The sequence below is a fragment of the Ictidomys tridecemlineatus genome, chromosome 9 (assembly GCF_052094955.1).
Source record: "Ictidomys tridecemlineatus isolate mIctTri1 chromosome 9, mIctTri1.hap1, whole genome shotgun sequence".
NCBI classification, from domain to species: domain Eukaryota; kingdom Metazoa; phylum Chordata; class Mammalia; order Rodentia; family Sciuridae; genus Ictidomys; species Ictidomys tridecemlineatus.
The window spans coordinates 11,987,566-12,009,483 of NC_135485.1; the positions used below are offsets into that span (position 1 = coordinate 11,987,566).

The 21,918-nt window shown below is 42.5% G+C and overlaps 1 pseudogene; it reads left to right on the forward strand.

Moving 5' to 3' along the window:
- Positions 1 to 2,143: 2,143 nt before the first annotated feature.
- LOC101974894 (heterogeneous nuclear ribonucleoprotein A1-like) lies at positions 2,144 to 3,503 on the forward strand (annotated as a pseudogene).
- Positions 3,504 to 21,918: the final 18,415 nt, after the last annotated feature.

Here is a 21,918-nt window from a genome sequence, read left to right on the forward strand (position 1 = left end):
TTGAGAAGAAGATTTACATTAAACAGGGATGAGAAAAGGGGAGGGGAGGGGAGGGGAGGGGGGATAGTAGAGAATAGGACAGACAGCAGAATACATCAGACACTAGAAAGGCAATATGTCAATCAATGGAAGGGTAACTGATGTGAAACAGCAATCTGTATACGGGGTAAAGTTGGGAGTTCATAACCCACTTGAATCAAACTGTGAAAGATGACGTATTAAGAACTGTGTAATGTTTTGAACGACCAACAATAAAAAAAAAATATGTAAATGAAAAAAAAAATCAGTAAAATAATAGCAGAGACTCTCCCTAATCTTGAGAAGAAGATGAATATGCAGGTACTGGAGGCTTTTAGGACCCCAAGTAGACATAATCAGAAGAGAATTTATTCACCCTATATTGTGGTTAAAATGCCAAAATGCAGAACAAATAAAGAATTTTAAAAGCTGCAAGAGAAGCACCAGGTCACTTATAAAGGCAAAGCCTTCAGAATGATAGTAGATTTCTCAGCAAAACTCTAAAGGTTTGTTTGACATGGAATGATGTATTTCAAGCCATGAAATAAAATATCTGCCAACCTAGATGACTATATCCAGCAAAGCTATCCTTCAGAATAAAACAAAATAACACTTTTAAGATAAGCATAAACTAAAGGAATTCATGACCACTAGATCAGCACTGGAGGAGTATTTAAAGTAATCCTACACAGAGGAGAGAAAGATAGAAATGTGAAAGAGAGCGTCTGAAAGAAAAAAAAATCCCAATAGAAGAATAGATAAGGAAATGAGAGTTAGGAACAAATCAAACATTAGAAATAAGACAAAATGACAAAAATCAGCACATACCTCTCTATAATAAGCCTGAGTATAAGTCTTAATTCTACAGTTAAAAGACATAGACTGAAGATGGAATTTTTTTTAAAGATCCAACTGTATATAGTCTGCAGGAAACCCACCTCACCAGCAAAGACATTCAAAGACTGAAAGTAAAAAGATGGAAAATGATATTCCATCCAAATGGGATCAAAAAGCAAGTATGAGTAGCTATTCTCATATTCAACAAAGCAGAATTCAATCAAATTGGTCAGAAGAGACAAAGAAGGTCATTACATATTGATAAATGAAACAGTCCAACAAGAGGACATAATAATTGTACATATATAGGCTCCAAATATTGATGCAGTCAATTTCATAAAATGATCACTATTTCAACATAAAGGACAGATAGACATCAATACAGTAATAGTAGGTGATTTCAATACCCCACTCTCACCTAAAGATAGGTCATCCAGACAAAAAAGTTAACAAAGACACAACACAGTTAAAATATATGACAGGTAAAATGGATTTAACAGATATCTTTGGAATATTCCATCCAACAACAGCTGAATACTCTTTCTTTTCAGCAGCCCATGAGACTTTCTCCAAAGTGTATTATGTATTAGGCCATAAACCAATTCTTAGAAAATTTTTTTAAAAAATTAAATAATCTCTTGCATCTTATCAGATCATAATGGAATGAAATCAGAAGTCAACGTCATTATAAACTACAGAAACATTCAACCATGAGGAAATTTAACTTTTGAATTATCAAAAGTTATTGAAGAAATTAGGAAGAAATTGAAAATTTCCTAGAATTAAGCATACCAGAATCTGTGGGATACAGCAAAACAGTTCTAAGAGGGATCTTTTTAGTTATGAATGAATAAAAAAAATCAGTGAGATCTCAAATAAATAAGTAATTGTGCATCTCAAGGTCTTAGAAGAACAAGAGCAAGCCAGTTTCAAAACCAGTAGGAAGAAAGAATTACAAAGTTGGAGTTGAAATTAATTAAACAGAGACTAAAAGAATAATACAAAAGATCAATGAAAAGAAAGAATTCCTTCTTTGAAAAGATAAACAAGATTAATAAACCTTTAGTCAAACTCACCAAAAAAAAGAGAAAAGACTCAAATCAATAAGAGATTAAAATGGATATATCATAATAAATATCAATGAAATTCAGAAGATCATTAGGAACTATTTTGAAAATGTTTTCTAATAAATCATAAAATCTAGATGAATATATGTTATATTCATACATTTATGACCTGCCAAGATTGAATCAAGAAGATATTATTAAAAACCCAAACAAGCCTCCTTTCTGCCCGTGGACGCGGCTGAGAAAGCATCGTTAAAGTCTGTCTTCCTGCTGCTGTCATGTCTAAATCAGAGTCCCCTAAGGAGCAGAACAGCTGCGGAAGCTATTCATCGGAGGGCTGAGCTTTGAAACAGCTGATAAGGGTCTGAGAAGCCATTTTGAGGTCTGGGGAACACTCACGCGCTGTGTGGGAATGAGAGACCCAAACACCAAGCGCTCCAGGGGCTTTGGGCCTGTCACTTATGTCACTGTGGAAAAGTGGATGAGCCATGAACGCAAGACCACACAAGGTGGATGGAAGAGATGTGGAGCCAAAGAGCTGTCTCCAGAGAGGATTCCCAAAGACCAGGGGCCCGCTTAACTGAGAAAAAGATCTTTGCTGGTGGCATTAAGGAAGTCACTGAAGAACATCACCTACAAGACTATTTTGAACATTATGGGAAAATTGAAGTTACTGAAATCATGACTGACTGAGGCAGTGGAAAGAAAAGGGGCTTTGCTTTTGTAACTTTTGATGCCCAGGACTCTGTGGATAAGATTGTCATTCAAAAATACCACAGTGTGAAGGGCCACAGCTGTGGAGTGAGGACAGCCCTGTCAAAGCAGGAGATGGCTAGTGCCTCATCTAGCCAAAGAGGTCAAAGTAATTCTAGAAACTTCGGTGGTGGTCGTGGAGGTGGTTTTGGTGGAAATGACAATTTCGGTCATGGAGGGAACTTCAGTGGTCGTGGTGGCTTTGGTGGCAGTCATGGTGGTGGTGGATATGGTGGCATCGGGGATGGCTACAATGGATTTGGTAATGATGGAAGCAATTTTGGAGGTGGTGGAAGCTACAATGATTTTGGCAGTTACAACAATCAGTCATCAACTTTTGCACCCATGAAGGGTGGAAACTTTGGAGGTAGAAGCTCTGGACCCTACTGTGGTGGAGGCCAATATTTTGCCAAACCACAAAACCAAGGTGGCTATGGCGGTTCCAGCAGCAGCAGTAGCTATGGCATGGCAGAAGGTTTTAATATTGCCAGGAAACAAAGCTTAGCAGGAGAGGAGGGCCAGAGAAGTGACAGGGAAGCTACAGGTTTCAACAGATTTGTGAACTCAGCCAAGCACAGTGGTGGCAGGGCCTAGCTGCTACAAAGAAGACATGGTTTAGACAATACTCGTGTGTATGGGCAAAAAAACTCGAGGACTGTATTTGTGACTAATTGTATAACAGGTTATTTTAGTTTCTGTTCTGTGGAAAGTGTAAAGCATTCCAACAAAGGGTTTTAATGTAGACTTTTTTCTTTTTTTGCACCCATGCTGTTGATTGCTAAATGTAATAGTCTGATCATGACGCTGAATAAATGTGTCTTTTTTTAAAATAAATAAATAAATAAATAAAAACCCAAACAAACCAATAACAAAAAACGAAATTGAATCAATAATAAAGATTCCCAACAAAGAGAGTCCCAGAACTGGATGGATTCATAGCTGAATTTCACCAAACTTTTAAAGAAAATACAATGTAATTCACCTCAAACTATTTCAAGAAATAGAAAGTTTTCAAACTCATTTTTCAAAGCCACAATTACCATGATACCAAAACCAGAGAGGGACACTACAATGAAGGAAAATCACAGTCAAATATTCCTGATGAACACAGATGCAAAACTCTATTAAATTCTTGAACACCAAATTTAACAACACATTACAGTGATCATACAGCATTATCAAGTTAGTGTTTCATTCCAGAAATGCAAGAATAGCTCAACACAGGCAAATATAAAAATCTCAATAGATGCAAAAAATAATAATAAAGCCTCAGACAAAATTCAACCCTTTCATGACCAAAGGCGTGAGGAATTCTGGATAGAAGGCCCTCACCTCAATACCGTTAAGGCTGTGTATGACAAACTGAAAGCCAACATAATACTGAGTGGGGAAACATTTCTCCTAGAAACATTTCTCCTAAAATTAGGAATAAGACAAGGTCATTGCCTCTCACCACTTCTATTCAATATAGTTCTTGAAATTTTAGCCAGAGTAATTATCAAAGAAAAGAAATAAAAGGGATACAAATAGAAAAAGAAGAAGTAAAACTGTCCTTATTTGCAGATGATGTGATTTCATACTTAGAAGACCCTAACAGCTCCATCAGAAGACTTTTAGAGCTGAGAAATAAATTCAGCAAAATAACAGGATATAAAATCAACATACAAAAATAAATAGCTTGTCTATATACCAATAATGAACCTGTTGAGAAAGAAATCAGGAAAACAATTCCGTTCACAATAGCTTCAAACAAAATGCCTGGAATAAAGTTAACCAAGTATGTGAAAGACCTCTGCAGTGAAAATTTCAGAACACTGAGAAAATAAATTGAAGAAGGCACACAAGATGGAAAGACGTCCCATGTTCCTGGATAGGAAGAAATAATATTGTTGAAATGGCCACATCAAAAACAATCTACAGATTCCATGTGGTCCCCACCAAAATAACAATGATGTTCTTCACAGAAGAAGAAAAAAAAATCCTAAAATTCATATGGAACAGCAAACAACACAGAATAACAAAGTAATCCTGAGTCGGGTGGGGGGAGAGCAATTCTAAAAGCATCACATTAACTAATTTCAAATTATACTACAGAACCATAGTAACAAAAAAAAAACAGTGTGGAACTGGCATAAAACAGACACAAGGATCAATGAAAAAGAAGACACAGAGGCAAGCGTGCGTGGCTACAGTCACCAGATTCTGGACAAAGATGCCAAACACACGTGTTGGAGAAAAGATAGCCTGTTTACCAGATGTTGCTCAAAAAACTGGTTATTCACATGTGGAAGAATGAGCTAGATCACTATCTCTCACCCTGTATAAAAGACAACACAAAATACATCAAACACCTAATATAACACCTGAAGCTTTCAAATACTAGAAGAAAACACTTCAAGATACAGGCATAGGCAATGTCTTCCTGAATAGGACTCAGGAAATCACAGCAAGAATTTGATAAATGAGATGGCATCAAATTAAAGAGTTTCTGCAGAGCAGAGAAAATGGTTAACAGTGATGAGAGAGCCCACAGAATGGAAGAAAATCTTTACCAGCTGCTCTTCCAACAGGATACTAATATGCAGAATATATTTTTTAAAAATTCAAATTCTTAACACCAAAAACCACAAACCCAATTAGTAAATGGACAAATGGATTGAACATACATTTCTCAAAAGAGGCATAAATGAACCATAAATGTATAAAAAAAAACGTTCAACATCTCTAACCATCAAGTCAATGCAAATCAAAATAACACTGAGACTTCATCCCACTCAGAATATTAATCAGCAAGAATACAAATAACAACAAATGCTGGCTAGGATGCAGGGAAAGGGAACCCTTACACACTGTGGGGGAAATCTAAATCAGGATACACTGCTATGGACGTCAGTAGAGAGGCTTCTCAAAAAAACTCAAAACAGAACCCGCACATGATGCAGCTATACCACTCCTTAGTATTTATCCAAAAGAATTAAAGTTGGCATCCCCTTAGCTGCATGCCCATGTTTATTACAGCATGATCCACAACAGTCAAGGTACGGAATCAGCCTAGGTGCCTATCAACAAATGAATCAGTAGAGAAAATGTGAGGTAGGTAGGTAGGTAGATAATAGAAAGAAATATGTATGTATGTACACATGGATTTTTTTATTCAGTCGTAAAGGAGAATAAAATGTCCTTTGCAGAAAAATGGGTTGAACTGGAGATTATTAGGTTAAGCAAAATAGTCTCCTCAGAAAGGCAAGTTTTCTTTCATATATGGAAATTGAAGGAAGGAAAAAAAGATGTCATGAACATAGAAGGAGGATTATTAACAGAGGAAGGGGATGAAGGAGAGGGAGAGAGGAAGAGGAGGGTAAAGAAGGGAGTGGGGAATGAAATTGATCAAACTATGTTATTTGCATGTATAACTATGTCCCAGTGAAACCCTATACCAATATGTCATTCAAAGGGGCCCTGCAAAGGGTCAAAATAACACAAAACCAAGCCACCAGGTCAAGTTCTAAATGTTTGTATTCTGATGGCTGCAATGAAAACAAAGTGTAACCTAATTAAATCACTAAATACTTAATGCCTGTGAAGGGCTTAGGGAAAGAATTGTTTAAAAATTGTTTAATTTTGCCATTCAGCTTTAAGAAAGTTTTGTTATTTAATTCAGCTTTACCAATCCCATTGATTTGGGGCACAACAAAACCTCTAATATAAAGAGAAAGATTAATTAAATCTTTTAAGAGAGGCAGCTGGGTGTGGCATGGTATGGCATTGAGGACAGAGGCCTTGAAGTCAAACAGCCCTGTGTTCCACTCACATTGCCTGTCACTCACCTTGCAACCTGGTGCAAGATGCTTACCCACCACCAGCCACACTTGCCTTGCCACTAGATGGACACAAGAACATCTAATTTGCAGTAGTGTTATAAGACGTCAATAAGATCGCATCTCTAACTGCCTCACACAGCACAGAGAAGACTTTGATAAATATGTAGGGATGATGGTCATACAATCACGAAGACGAGGATGATGGTGGCAGTGATGATGAAGACGAGGATGTGGTGCTGATGGAAGAGGACCAAGGCAAGCACCGCATAGCCATAAGCCATTGCTGGTCAGCGAGAACTGACCAGCTGTAACTCAGCTCTAGATTCCACTGTGCAGGCCACCCTCAAGTCAGAAGTTGAAAAAGAGTTCCTGAGAGCCCAAGCACCACCAAGAGACAGGATAGGACAGAGAGACAGAGAGGGAGAATTGGCACATGTACGCCACATACCACACACACACACACACACACACACACACACACACACACACAAAGAACTTCACCTCCAGGAAGTCAGTCTTCCCAGGACAATGCCTGCCCAGCAAGATGCAGTCATGAATCGAAGCGTCTTCCATGAGTCACTCCACAGGCCTGTCTACATGCCTGGGCTCCCGTCTTACTTTAGTTCACGGGGTTTACTGAGATCTGAAACTGTCAGCAGTTTCTCAGCAGCTCCAGACAAGGAAATCTACCCCAATACAATATTGGAAAAAGCCAACCTTTGTTACGGCAGTCATACTTATGCTTACAATAGGAAACAGGCTCTTTTTAAACATGAGATTTAGCGGGGACCAGGGGAATTGAAGACTTAGACTGAGCTTTGCTATGAGACAAGGGGTGGCAGTAATAAATGTCACCAAGTGGGAAATATTCAAGGCCTATTCCCAGAAACAGGGGCAATATCTCAAGGCAGAAAATGATAATAATTAAATTGCTCAGAAGCTGACAGCATGCATAAATCTGGGGCATCAAGCCCAGCTCTTGGATTGCTTTCCAAATCTCATTTTGGTGGCATCCTATCTGAGCTGGAATTCCCTTTGTCTGCCCAGAGAGCTCAGGTAAATTCTGTCTCTGCAAAGACTAATTATTTTGAGACTTTCTTTCTTTGCTTATTTTTGTTTAGGCATCACCAACTCCTACAGTCTTTTCGCTTCTACCAGCTGGTGAGTTACCAGCCACAGGAAGGAGAGAAGATGAATGTTTGGGTCAAAGTCTCTGCTCTGAGTGGTCATTGTGTAAGAGATTTCTCCCAGCTCCTTCCCAGAAAAATCAGATTTGAACCTGGGCATATGTAATAAACCTCTGAAAGGCACTGCCCAAGCAATTTCCAAGTTACTAAGCTGGCCTCCTCCATCAAGCTGGCTTTAAAACTGCATTGGGAGATCAAGCTAGTGTACATACATGTGTCTAGAAATATGCATTCAAAATTTGTCACGCTGAAGGAAGGGATTGGAAGTGTCAGGAAAGCTCGGTTCATGGTGCAAATGCTGTAAAGATAGGAAGGAATTTGAAAGTCATGTGCTTTCAAAATACATAGACAAATGATCAGCATTCCTTTTCTAGTGGCAGATTTTACACTTTGGAACAAATTTCCAACTTACAGATCCAGTATCAATCAAAGCATAAAATATGAAGATTCTGTGCTTGAAGGGTCTCTATGCTCCCAAGTCTTCTGTCTTAGCAATGAAAGGAAGAAAGTACAGATGTTCCTCTACTCGTGATAGGGTTATGTCCAATAAAATATAAGGCAACATGCATTTAGTACACCCATCCTACTGAACACCATAGACCAACCTAACTGGCCTCAGATGTGCTCAGCACAGCCACCCTGGCCTAAGGTTGGGCAGAATCATGGAACACAATGCTGATTTCATAGTGAAGTGTTGGGTATCTCATGGAATACATTGAGTATCTGTGTCCAAAAAACGCTGGCAACGCGGCCCACTATAGAGATTTGTTTGCTCCCTTGGGATGGCCCGGCTGACCAGGACATGCAGCCCCCTGTCCCTGCCCAGTATTGGGAGGATTTTACCACATGTAACTGGCCTGGGGAAAGATCAAAATTCCATGTGTGGATTCTACCGAACGTGTGTTGATCATAAAGTCAAAAGTCCTAAGTTAGATCACCAGAGGTTGGGGACATCTTACTAAAGGCCACCTCCTCTGCTCTGAGGAACAATCTGAGCACGGCCACCCACACTGAAAGCCAGTCCCCAAGCAGGGGTTCACCTTCAACCTAGTCTCGTTTACAACCTGAATTTCCCTCTGCCGCGAAGCCTAAGATATTCAGGATTAGAACATGGACATCTTTGGGGGGCCACTGTCTTCTGTCACAGCAGGTAACACAAAAGAGTAAAGCAGGCCGACCCAAGTCTAGAAGGAGACAGTAATTTTTATGTGAAAATCTCTTGGTTCTTTACAGTTGGCAGCTGATGAAGCTTAAAACAACAAAAATATTGTCCACAACAAAGAAAAACTTCAGAGGCCACATTTACGATTTGCAATCCCTACTTCCTGATACAGCAGTCCCTGCTGATCTTTGTTTCAGTACCAAAAGCCCCATTTGAATTCTACTTGGACTTCAGGATTGAACAGATTCAAACAGAAAAATAAACTCTAGTAGATAATGATTTATTTTCCAAGGTTTTACTGGATAAAGACATAAACTAACACTTATTTACTCCACGAACAGCATTGCTAGAGCTTACTAATAATAAAAACCAGTATGAATTGGGCACGTATTAGACACCAGGCCCTAGGCCAAGTGCTTTCTATGCCTTAACTTACCTAATTCTCACAGTAATTCCACAAGATCAAATCTGTTATTTCTCCCATTTTATAGATGAGAAGAATCAAGGCTTAAAGAGCCACATCCCCAGGGTCACCCCAAAAGTGAGTGACCAAATCATGATTCCAACTAGGTCTGAGTTCAGAAGCTAGATGCTTCACCACTGTGCTATCCTACTAATACAATCCTAACAAAATAAAACCAACGTCTTGTTTTCATGTGTCCGTGCCAACCCACTGTGACTGAACAAGTTTTTCGAGGTGCCCCAAATAATGTGGTTTTGTGCCTCCATTTGTTCCTGTGATGAACCCAAAGGACTATGCAGGAGGGGGTTGGAAATCATTCAAGCAATACAGGGGTGACACACAGATCCTTTTCCAGCAGATGAAGAAATCACCATGATACTGGGGGAAATCATCACTTCAAAGCAATAAAAATGCATAATCGATTGTGAAGCATACACAGTAGATTCCCATCAGATTGCAAAAAAGAAAAAAAGAAGAAGAAGAAAGAAAAAAAAAACCTTGAAAAGAAATTATGTTTCCTGGGAGAAGTTCTACAGTTTCAATTTCAGAACTGAACAATAGCTACAGTGCAATTTTGGGGTACCTCCCTTGTGCTTCATGCAGTGTGGGGTCCAGAATGCCCACCATCGACATTTTTTAGGATTTTGCTCTGCTGCTCTCAGACAATCTTCCCTCTGTCAGACTGTTATTCCACCGTGGCTCTCCTTCTTCAGAACCCAGGCCTTACCAACCAGCTCACTGTTGCTAAGTGATATGTTGCTAAGGAAATCTGACCTCCTAGCAGCTCAGCTGCCCCTGCCCCTGCCTGGAGCAGTTCTGGATGTCTCCAGGAGACTGTTGCACTGGGAGCAGGTGCACCCCATCAATTGTAAAGTTATGCAATGCACAGTATGATTGAAAATAGAGCAATACGGGGTAGGCAAACCTGAGCAAGTCATTAATCACCCTCAGCCTCCCCAGGCTGAGGCAGCCTGGTCAGTTGGTACGATTTCTGAATGTATAGCTGTGGAATTAAAAGAGAGGTCCACTACTCAGGGGTCTTTGGAAGTCAGGTGCAAGGCTTAGGGCCTAAATCTAGAGCCAATCCTAAAGACAAATGACAGAGGAGGAAAGGGAGGGACAAGAGGAAGGGAAAGAAGGAGAGAGTCACTTTATTTTACTCCAGAAATAAGGCAGAGACCTGTGGTATACACTCATTAGCAGGTTACTTCCAGCATACAAAAGGATCACACTACCTTACCACCTTTGTAGTTAGGTGGGGCCATAAAACAAATTTGATCTGAACCCTACATATCCTCTTCCCCTCCTGGGGTGGTCCCATGGGAGTCAAGGACCCTGTGATGATTCAGTCTTGTGAGTCAAGGAGAGTGACTTTCATCTGCATTACTATGTGGGTCACCAAGGCGAGTTCAGCTATGAGTTCTTGGAGTTTGAGCTCCAACCTAACTGCAAATTGAGATATGCCAACAACAGCAATTACAAAAATGACGTCATGATCAGAAAAGGGGCCTAGGTATGGAAAACTATGACAGGGGAATTGAATGATGACAGTAAAATTGCCAAAGGGGATGATACGCTGTGGCCTCCTCCTGACCGAATAAGTCCTCAGGAGCTTGCAATCGTCATTGGAGATGAACACTTCTTTCACAACCTCAAAAACTGGTTCGCTTATTGATGTCAATCAACACAAAGGTCCAGATGGCTCACACGTATTTCATTACCTTCTCCAGGAGCTGAAGTGCTTGGTCATCAGTCTTATTGGATTACACTTCAAAATTAAAACCACCGCCACTACATTGATGTCCTGCCCTGGAGAGGTATCTGGAAGCTCAACTCATCTTAAAGCGAGTGAAAAATAAACTTTGTTTTATTGTTTTATTAATGCAGCATCACTCATCTGAACTTGACTAATACAGAAAATTAAAGATAAAGTTTTCCAGAGCCAACTTTACAGGAGACTTAATTTTTAATAAATCCAAGTTGCACAGTGGCTGGGACCTAATCAAGGTCAATAAATGCTTGTTGACTATTACATGAATTTTTTCCTCAACTACTAATTAGTGACAAATTTTATCTCTTATGTGAAAAGTGTTTCCCACCACTCCTCATCTTGCACCTTGTGTCTTACTTTGCCCTAACAACTATCTCAAAGAGCAAGCGAGTGTGAGAGTGAGGTACTTTTCACAGTAATGATACACAGTGAGAATTCAGTAATGTTAGCTATTAGTGTTGTTCGGGTTCTGCTGTGGCTAGTATTTTATTATTTTTCTAAATCCCATTCATATTTACTCTTAATTTGATGCATTTCTCTTTTCTCATTCAAAGCCCTGTCATTGCTCTCTCTAAATCACAGCCAGCTCAGGTCCCACCTTGTCCAAAATTTGACTATTCTGTCCAGCTTATGGCTCCAATCTAAATAACTAGTGTACTAAGAATCAGTACCACCCAAAGCAATGATTTTATTGTTTTAGTCTTTGTTGTTGTTGTTGTTCATTTTAGTTATACATGACAGTAGAATGTATTTTGACATATCATACACACATAGTATATAAATTCCCATTTTGTGATTGTACATGATGTGGAGTTTCACTGGTTGTGTATTCATATATGAACAAGGAAAGTTATGTCCAATTCATTCTACTGGCTTTTCCATTCCTATCCCTCCTCCCCAACCCCATTCCCTACTGGCCAATCTGATGAGCTCCATTCCTCCCTCCCCCACTGAACCTCCTATTGCGAGTCAGCATCCACATATCAGAGAAAACATTCAGTCTTTGATTTGGGGGGATTGGCTTATTTCACTTAGCATGATAGTCTCCAAATGCTATAATTTCATTTTCTTTATGGCTGAGTAATATTCCGTTGTGTATTTATACCACATTTTCTTTATCCATTCATCTGTTGAAGGGCACCTATGTTGGTTCCATAGCTTAGCTATTATGAATTGAGCTGCTATAAACTTTGAACTTTGAACACTGCATACAAAGATGTTGTGACCGCCAAGAACTAAAAACTAAATATTTAAAAAATTTTTTTAAAAAAAAGAAAAAATATTTTGTGATTTCACTAATATAAAGTACCTAAAATAGTCAAATTCCCAGTGGCAGAAAGTAGAATGGTCATTGTCAGGGGCTGGGGGAAATCAGAAAGGGGAGGTAGTGTTTAACGGGCACAGAGTCTCAGTTTGGGATGATGAAAAAGTTCTAGAGGTGGGGGGTGGTGACGGTTTGCACATCGATGTGAATGGATTTACTGCCACCAAAATGTACATTGAAGATAGTTTAAATGGTAAGTTTTATGTCATGTATATTTTACCACAATAAAAGGTTACAGCAATTAAAAACCACACTATCACTGTCTATAGCTGGGGCAGTACAGCGTGGGCCGTCTGAGCCCAGGCTGGGTAAGGAGGTTTCTGTGCAGAGGTGGGGCCAGTGCAGGTGGCAGATGTCAGATGCAGGTGCCTAGGCTCTCGCTGGGCAAGAGGGCCTCTGCCTCTGCCCGGGGAAGAAGCAGCACTGCAGGGGAGGCTGGGCACACAGCGGGTAGGGGTGGGGTTGACCAGATGAATACGCATGGTAGTGATGATGGGAAGCAAAGAGTTGTTAGGTTGGAGCATCAGTGTGAACTCAGGGTTTGTGATCGGTGGGTAGGTAGATGAGAGATGATGTCATGTGATGATGATAGAATAGTTGATTGACAGATACGGACATATGAATATATAAGAGAATGTACACACACACACACACATACACACACACACACCTTGCTCTGTCCACTGAGGGTGTCTGGGATCAGCAATATCCCCATTCAATGAGACCAATTGATGTCCACATCAAGGACTTCTCACTATGATTTTTTTCAGTAAAAGAAATCAACATTCCTTGAAGAAGTGGCTGATTCCAGGACAGGAATAAGAAAAGTACAAAAAGAACCTGTAACATCTTGTTTCATAAAATAAGGAGCTGCTTGAACAATGACAGGGACATGTCAAAGCACACAGGAGCCAGTGTTCAGGGCTGACATGGGCCAAATGTGGGAAATTTCAAACATTAAAAACACGGTGACAGCAACAGATTATACCCCTTAAATAAAATAGTAAAACACGAGTCCACCTGATATAAATAAAGCCAGAGAGAGTTGATTAGGAATGGGATGTTTATACAGTTTCAAGGTAACTGTCTGTCAAATGCTTATTAATTGCAAAGGAAAATGAGTAACGTTCCCGGGCAACACCCCCACAGACACCACATTAATCAAGTGGTCAAAGCGAGCCTCCTCAGCTCTGGGACAAATTGAAACTGTGTGCCAGTTGTTAGGGTACCCGGGCAGAAGGGCACACGTTTGTAATAAGGCTGTCAGAAAATTATCACTTGAAACTAACCAGGAGGACATATCAGGAAAACCAAAAACTGAGGGACTTGGGCAAAACAAGTGAGGTTTGATCTTCTGAAGTGCAAACAAAGGTTGTAAAAGTCAAGAACAGACTGAGAAACTGTTGGAGACGGCAGGAGACTAGGGAGAAATGACAACGGAAGTCAGTGCCTGAGTCTGAATTGGATCTGTTTGGACATTCGTGGGATGGTAGGGGCAGGAAGGATGTCCTTGTGTAAGGACATCAGGGGATAATTAGCAAAACCAACTGAGTGAAGCCTGAGGATTCAATGTAACACCCTAATATTAACTCCCTCTTCTTGATTATTATATAATAATATACTGTACTTATATGAGAAGTCATTCTTATGTGTAGGAGATAAACATTACAATATTGGAAGATGATAGAGCATCAATGGCAAGTTTCTCTCAAATTTCTGGGAGGGAGGCTCTTCTTTCTACTCTACTTGCAATCTATCAGTAACTTTGAGACTTTTCAATGTTGAAAATTGTCCTTTAAAATAATATGGGATTCGGCTGGGGTTGTGGCTCAGTGGTAGAGCACTCAACCAGCCATGTGAGGCACTGGGTTCAATTCTCAGCACCACATAAAAAAAAATAAATAAAGTCATTGTGTTCATCTACAACTAAAAAAAAAAAAAAATAAATAATAGGGGACCATCTATGATTCACTAAATTGTCTTTTTGTCCTAATTAGTTATACATGACAGTAGAATGAATTTTGATACAACCTACATAAATGGAGTATAACTTCTGCTGCTTCTGGTTGTACATGATATAGAATCACACTGGTCATGATTCACGAAATTTGAAAACTAAGCATCAAATTGTGAAAACTTAAAGAACTAAGCTTTCTTTAAAAGATATATGACTCCCACAAAATTTTTGAACTGAAAGAAGTAGACCATATTTAATAATTGGTAGTAATTGACTAATAGTGGTGGGTTGGTTGGTTTGTTGTTTCTACCTTTGTTTTCAGTGCTGGAAATTGAACCCAGGACCTCACCCAAGCCAGGAAAGTGTTTTACCCCTGAGCTACCTTCCCAAATATACTTTATATTTATTTTTCAGATTGTCTTAAAATGGTGTGTATTTTCATAAGTAACATGTTATTTTATTTTTCAAAATGTAATATTTTTCTTTATTTTTTATATTCTGCAATTTTCCTATGGTATAGCTACAAATTAATTTGTTTCAATTAGTGCTTTTTAAAATTCTTTATTCTCTTCTAATGAGAACTTATGGCTTCAAAATTGAAAAACTTCTTCACCATTTTGCCTAAAAGGGGTTCTTCTTCTCCATCACATCCCATCTATTTTTCTAACACTCTATTGGATACATTTTTAATCCTTTTAATCTCTGCCTTTTCTTGCATTTTCTCTTTCGTAGCCATGCTCCCTTTTTATTCATTTACTTAGCTCTGTTTCCACTTTACTAATTCTCTCTTCAACTATTTCTAGCTACCATTTCATGAGCCTTTTTATTTTATTTTACTTTTCTCATTTCAATCATCACTTTTTTAAAAATTTCTTGAATTTTTATTCGGTTCCCCTCAAGTCCAACTGTTGTTTTTCTATAATTTCATGTTCCTACCTATGAGTTTCTCTCTTATCTCTCTGAATATTATAAATATACTTCATAAAAGTCTTTCTTAGACTGTTTTATTATTCATGGTTATTAGGGTATGAATTCTACAATTTCTTGTATCTTTTGACTCTTCCACAGCATCATTTCTAATTTTTTTGCAATGCCATTCTCAGCAAGAGTTGGCTTCTATCTTCCCCAGACTCAGGTTCCTTCCAAAAACACTAATTTCTTCCCATATGCATCTTATCCAAAGGTTTATCCACTCCCTGGAACTCTTGTCCTGCTCTCCAGGGACCCTCCCCTCTGGCCTCTGTCATTACCCAGCACTGAATGCTGACAGACTACACCTTGGGATTGCCATGATCCTTGGTCAGCGTCTCTGAAGCTCCCAGCCATCCATCTTTGGATGAACAGAGTCCCACAGTTAATTTCTTGCTCAGTCTCTCGTCCCTCCAGAGGAGGGTAATTCTGCATTTTGCAGGTCTCTTTTTGGGTGGCAATGTCTGTTTAGACTTCTTTATCTTGCCTGAAGCTTGCCTTGAGAGGTGGAAGAGCTAGAGTCGGACACAGGTCCCCTCCCACTGTGCCCATGCCTCTGCAGCAATCCCCACCCCTCCAGCATTGGGCAGGGTCCCATGGCTGCAGTTGTCTGGGGCTGTTGGCCATCTGAGCAGAGCTCTGTCCTGTGCACTGGGCCCTCAGCCACCGTCGTTTTCCTCTCAGCTCTAATTTGATTGAAGTGGAAAACAGCATCACAGGGACCAGGCTAAGCACTTGATACACTGTATCTTGGTCAGGTTCACATCCTGGAAGGAGGATGTTCTTATATTCATTTTTTTCTTTCATTTATTTACTTATTTACCTGTCTGTCTATTTTTTGTGCATTAGACCCATTTTATACATCAAGAGAACAAAGTTTAAAGGGATGAAGTTGCCCAGGGAGGTTACATAGCCCCACCCAGAGCCAGGACCCCGACCCAGGCCAGATACTCTGAGTTCCTCCATTGTACTCTGCCAGGCACATCTCTCTAGAAGTTGGGACGTATATCTCCAGCTTTCTTTGAAGCTACTCTGCTGAGCTCTTGAGGAAAAGGCTTCTCCAATTTCTAAACATCAGTCACCAGGAATCTGCAGCCTTTATTAAATTAGCAAATGGCCCACCAAATAAAAGCTACATTAAAGTGGATGGTAATGGGCCTTCAGCTTTTCCTAATGACATTTCCTGTCCCTTCCTAAAGAAGCTTGCGTCGGGGTAAGAGGTGGCCAGACTCCTTCGCATTTTTCCCAGGAAGAGCCACTTAAGACGATCACGTCTCAGAGCTGTCGGGGTCTGTCTGAGCCTGACTTCCTGGAAGGGTTTCTTACGGGTCCATTTACATTAAAAATAACCTCCACTCCAACTCTCAAGGCCACTTCCTTTTGCCACTGACCAGAGAGACAGAGATGCATTCCAACAGGAAGAAATCGGAATGAATTTGGCAGATGCTAAATGTTCTACCTTTCTCCTTTCCCACGGTGGGGGGGGAGCCCCGGGAACAGAGTTGCTTCTTAAATGCTGCTGTCACCAAGTTTGAATCTGTGCTCGGCCATCTCGGCCTCATGCATATTAACTAAGAATCCTGGAAGACACATCTCAGATCCTTTATTCCCACCATCCTCCTGGCATCAAGTTAAACCCCCTTGAGCCTTATTAAGTGGAGATTGAAGCTGTCTCACACATTAAAAGAAAAATACAAACGTTGCTTACTCCTCCTCCTCATCCAGTTCCCTAATTTCAGTGAAGTTCTGACTCCTTAGATTTCTATGAAAGCCCCATTTCTGTTTCCACTCCACCTCTGTCTTAGGGATGTTTGTAATTTCAGACCTGGTCCACGTGGGACCAGAAGCTGCCCATCAATGTGCTGGTTCACCTGAGCCAGGCCAACTACCTGGGGGTCCCCAGCTTGCCTTCTAGTCACTGCCACCGCTACTCCTACCGCCTGAGGTAGGACCTCCCACCATCTTCTCCTAATTTCAATATGCTAATTAGCGAAGGCTCTCTCCCCCTGCATCTCAGTGGTTTTTACCTGCTCTGGGGAGCCTCTCCAGAGCGTCCCCTCTGCTGCAGCTAACTGGGTGAATGGCGTCCCTGTAGTACCTGTGCCTCTCTCATTGGTGGCACCATGAAGACACAATGGGTGAGTGCAGACTTCCAGAACAGCTCCTGTTTAGTGGGGTGGAGGGGAGAGGTGAGCTCCAAACCAGGAGAGAGGAAGGGGATGCAGGGGAGGGGTCTCTGTGCTCCCTGTCTCCAAACAGCACACAAATGGCAGAACTTCCAATAGGGTGACCACTGGAATAGGGTGGGTACTAAATGCCAGTGCATGGCCTTGACCCACACTGGTACCCACAGAGCCACAGCTGTGGGCAGCATCTCAGGACTCCACTGAGCGACCGAGGACCTGAAGCACCTCTCGGGTTTCCTCCTGACGCCTGGGATTCTCATAGGCCTGCATCACTGTCAGCCCACCCCAGAAAGCCTGGATTAGGATTCCCATCAATGCCGAGAGACAAATTAAGACACATTTTATCTGGGTGTCACAACAAGAGCCATCCAGTTTACACTGGCTTTGAAAAATATTTTTACCAATGTCATTATTTAATCCTAACAACAATCCTGCCACAGAGGGATCCCTACTCTCATTTGACAGATCCAGAGAAATAAAAGCCTTTTTAAGGCGGTGACTAGCGAGGCCCACTTCCAAATCCTTGGCTTGCTTTCCGTACTCTGGTGTCAAGGGCATCCTCTGAGGACAAAAGGACAGACTCAGGTGTCCCGGGGGGAATTATCTGGAGACAATGCTAACTCCAAGGCCAGCTACTGCAAAGCCCATTCAACAGAAGGGTCAAGGAACAAGTTGAGAGCCTTGAATGGCCTGGCTCAGTGTAAAAATTTAAACATGCCGTCTGGAGCAACTGGGGGCTGGGTGATGCGGGGTGCAAGCAAGGGAGAAGGCCATATCACCTGGTCCCTGGTTTGTGCAGAGCCCCTGGGCCCTCTCTCTGTGCCTTCCCTACGGAAGGTGAAGTTCCAAGGATTAGAGCTGATAGGAACTTGGCAGATGACGGGTGCCCAGGGCCAATACAGTGCGTGGGCTGTATCAGCGAGATGCGCAGGAGACTGCAGGAGATCACCCTGCTACGGATTTCACTTGGCAGACAACTCATGGGGCCAGAATGGGTGTCCGCAATGGTGGCAGACTGAAGACCTCACAAATACTGGGAGCCTCGTGTACGCTGAGTCTGTTGTGACTATTTGGAAACCGGTCCCTCATGTACACTTGAGGAGTCACAAATGTTCGACACCTCTCGGCTTCTCCATCTCTTTCCGTGATTTCCAAACGCGTGCTCTGCTCACTTGATCTATGCCCTCACGTCTCCAGAAGGTACGACTATACTTATCTATACTTAATGCAGCGGATGAGCTCTGCCTGTGTCCCACGGGCTGTTGGCTTCCATAGTTTCATTTATCCTCTGGCAGAACTGATCCTCTTAAATAATGTGGCAAGCATATTCCAAAGGGGGAAACGTGAAAGGAGTTTGTGTAAGAGTCTTGGGGTGACAGGGTGGGGGGGGTGGCGGGGAACGTCTAGACTAATGGGTACTCGGAGGCAGCCAGGATGCCAGGATGTATGGGACAGTTTTGTGGCCGACTAGGACTTGAACCCAGTTATCACTGACTGCTGGGGACAGGCTGCTAACCTCTCTGATCCCAGTTTCCCCTGGTTTGAAAAGGACATAACCGTAACTACCCCGTACAGCTACTTGATGATTCAATAAGATCTCATTTTAAGCATCAGCACAGCGTTGTCTGCAGCAAATGCTCCATGAATGTGGTTTTAGATCTGGATGAAGGAGTCACCTTTTTCCTATCCTTTGTCACCTCATTGTTAACTATCCTGAAGAGCACGGAGCAGTTTCCAAGGCCACTTCTCAACCAGGGACTCTGACAGAAGGCACTGACATTCCTTGGGCTGGGCCCCACTCTCTGGTTTTGAAAGTCAGACCCTCCTGATCGGCCCTTGGGACAGAAAAGTCAGCAACACACAAAAAAAATCCAGGCTGGGCTGGGCGGGGAGGGCACCACACAGCAGAAGGGACAGCAGCAGAGGACTCCTGTCCTGGCTCAGTCACTGCGGGCCCTTAGGTCATGATTTAACCTTCCTGAGCTTTGATGTCAGGTAAATGGGTTTGGGAATGGTACCCACACAGAGTTTTTAGGAGGATTGGGCAGATGGAGAAACGCTGGGCACAACACTTAGTCAGAGTTAGTCCCCACCATTATCATCCCACTACTCACCTTTCTAGGGGCAGAGGAAAGAGAGTTATAAACCACGGTTCCCTCCTTCTTTCCTAAGGTCCAAGGGGCATGCAGTAAAGCACACAAGCCTCGGCCTCCGGGGCATCCACCTGGGTGAAGGTACAGACCCACTCCCTGGAGGCTCCCTGGGCCGGTTCCCAGGCAGCTCGCTGCACCCGGACCCCACTGTTCTGCCTCGAAGCTGCTCCTCTTGGCTTTGCCCGGCACATGGTCCCCAAGCCCACTGCACTGTTGTGCTGAGACAAGAGCCCGCTCGGAGGCTAAATGGCTCGTGTTTCCCCTGGAGAGAGGCGGAGCAGCGGGCTGAGAGAATGGGGCAGGGGGTCGCAGGGGCCCTGTCCACCTCCCCAGGCCCCTGGCTCCAGGCTCCGTCCAGGGAGGACCAGGACAAGCACAGCAGCCGCGGCCGAGCTGAGCAGCAGTGGCTGAGAAAGGACCGCTCGAACCCCGGGTGTGATCAATAATTGATTTGGAGAACACGGTTGTGAGCGCGATGGAGGGGCAGCATATGGACCCGAATCCTGGTGCTCTTCCTCATGCTGTGCAGCCTCAGGCAACCGACCCGGCGCGGGTCGTTAATAATTTTAACTCATTCCACGTGCACAGTTTGCTTCACCTCCCAAATAAATTAATTATGGAGACTTTAAAGGATTTTCAGAGGGAATCTCATTACTAACTGCACATTCTACCCTACCAATCAATAGTCCTTTCATTTTTACATAGCAAGTGGGAGAGAAGGGAGGGTAACCAAAAAAAAAGAAAGAAAGAAAGAAACTCCTATTTCTTTTTTCATCATCCCCAGCCCCAGCATTTTAATGAGTACTCTGAAACATGTTCAAACTCTGTCCCCACTGTGTGACCTTGAATGAATTAATTAACCTCTCTGAGCATCACTTTAAAAAAAAAAACTTTGCTCTCTCCTCCACCCTGAATGCCCATACTTCCATACTTTTGTCCATGACATGAGAAGCTCCTGTTCATTCTATAAAACCCTGCTACATTCAGAATGGGTAGGAATTTGACATGGTGATGAGACCAAGCTTTACAGACATTCCTAGATTCAAATGCTGCTCTGATACTTACTAGCTAGGGTGACTGTGAGCAAGTGACTTAAGCCTCATTCGCCTCATCTGTAAAATGGTGACAATATGCATGAGTCACAGGTAGTTATGAGGAATATGAGATAGAATGCACATAAACCCAGGCAGGGCCAGGCACATAGTAAGTGCTCAGTAATCACTGGCTGTTATCATGCCTTTATTTCATGTAGCATGCCCAGCACAGTCCCTTTATATTTAGGTGGATTCTCTCCATCTGTAAATGCTGATTCTTAGAGGGCAGAGCCCAGTCTCATTTGGCTGTGCATTCACAAGGGTAGGCATGCTGTGTGGTATACAGTAGGTACTCAACGTTGCCAAAGCCCCGTAACATGGGCTGGTGCGAGGTGCTATAGGAGTCCCAAGAGAAAAGATCAGAGTGCGCCTGGGGAACCAGATGTGATAGAAGCTGTGGGCTGAGCCAAACCCTGGTGGGAGTTAGAGAATGGAAGTGGCACTGTGTGGCTGGAGAGGCCCCTGGAGAGACTCTCAACGGCCTTGCCTATGGGGCCAGCTCCCACCTCCCATCTCTCAGCACCTAGGAGAGCAAAGTTGCAGGACGGGCTTCCAGGGTGCAGGCACCAGAAGTCAGGCCCCTAGCAGCAGAATAGAGAAGCTGAGACTAGAAGCAGAGGTGGGAGTCCCATCTCAGAGGACCTTGGTGCCCGCTAGGGAGCAGCGAGGTCATTTTGAGGGAGACAAAGTGCTCCTGGTGAGTTTCAAGGAGAAGAATGCTTACTGGCTAGGGTTTACATGGTTAAATTGTATCAGGTGTTATAAGTAGTCTAGATATGATGCAAAGAATGCAGGAGGATGTATTAAATGCAAGCATCACTCCATCTTATATAATGGACTTCAGCATCCATGGAGTTCGGTACCCCCTGGGCGCCAGTAGACTGCGGCCTGCAGGGGAGTCCTTGAGACAGGCAGGGAGCCTGTCTGATTCTGCCACTGTCGTGTGGCAAGGTCTGGCACGAGGGAGATGCCCAGCAAATATCAACTGAATGAACAAGGAAGGCTTGTGGGAGGACCCGGGAGCATGTAGGAGATGGCCACGCTGGGAAGCTGGGCCAGCGCTGACCACCAGAACCCTGTAAGGACAGAAATGCTCTCTCCCTGGCTGTCCTGGGCCAGAGCCACTGTCACATGTGTCTGTTGGGCTCTTGAGGTG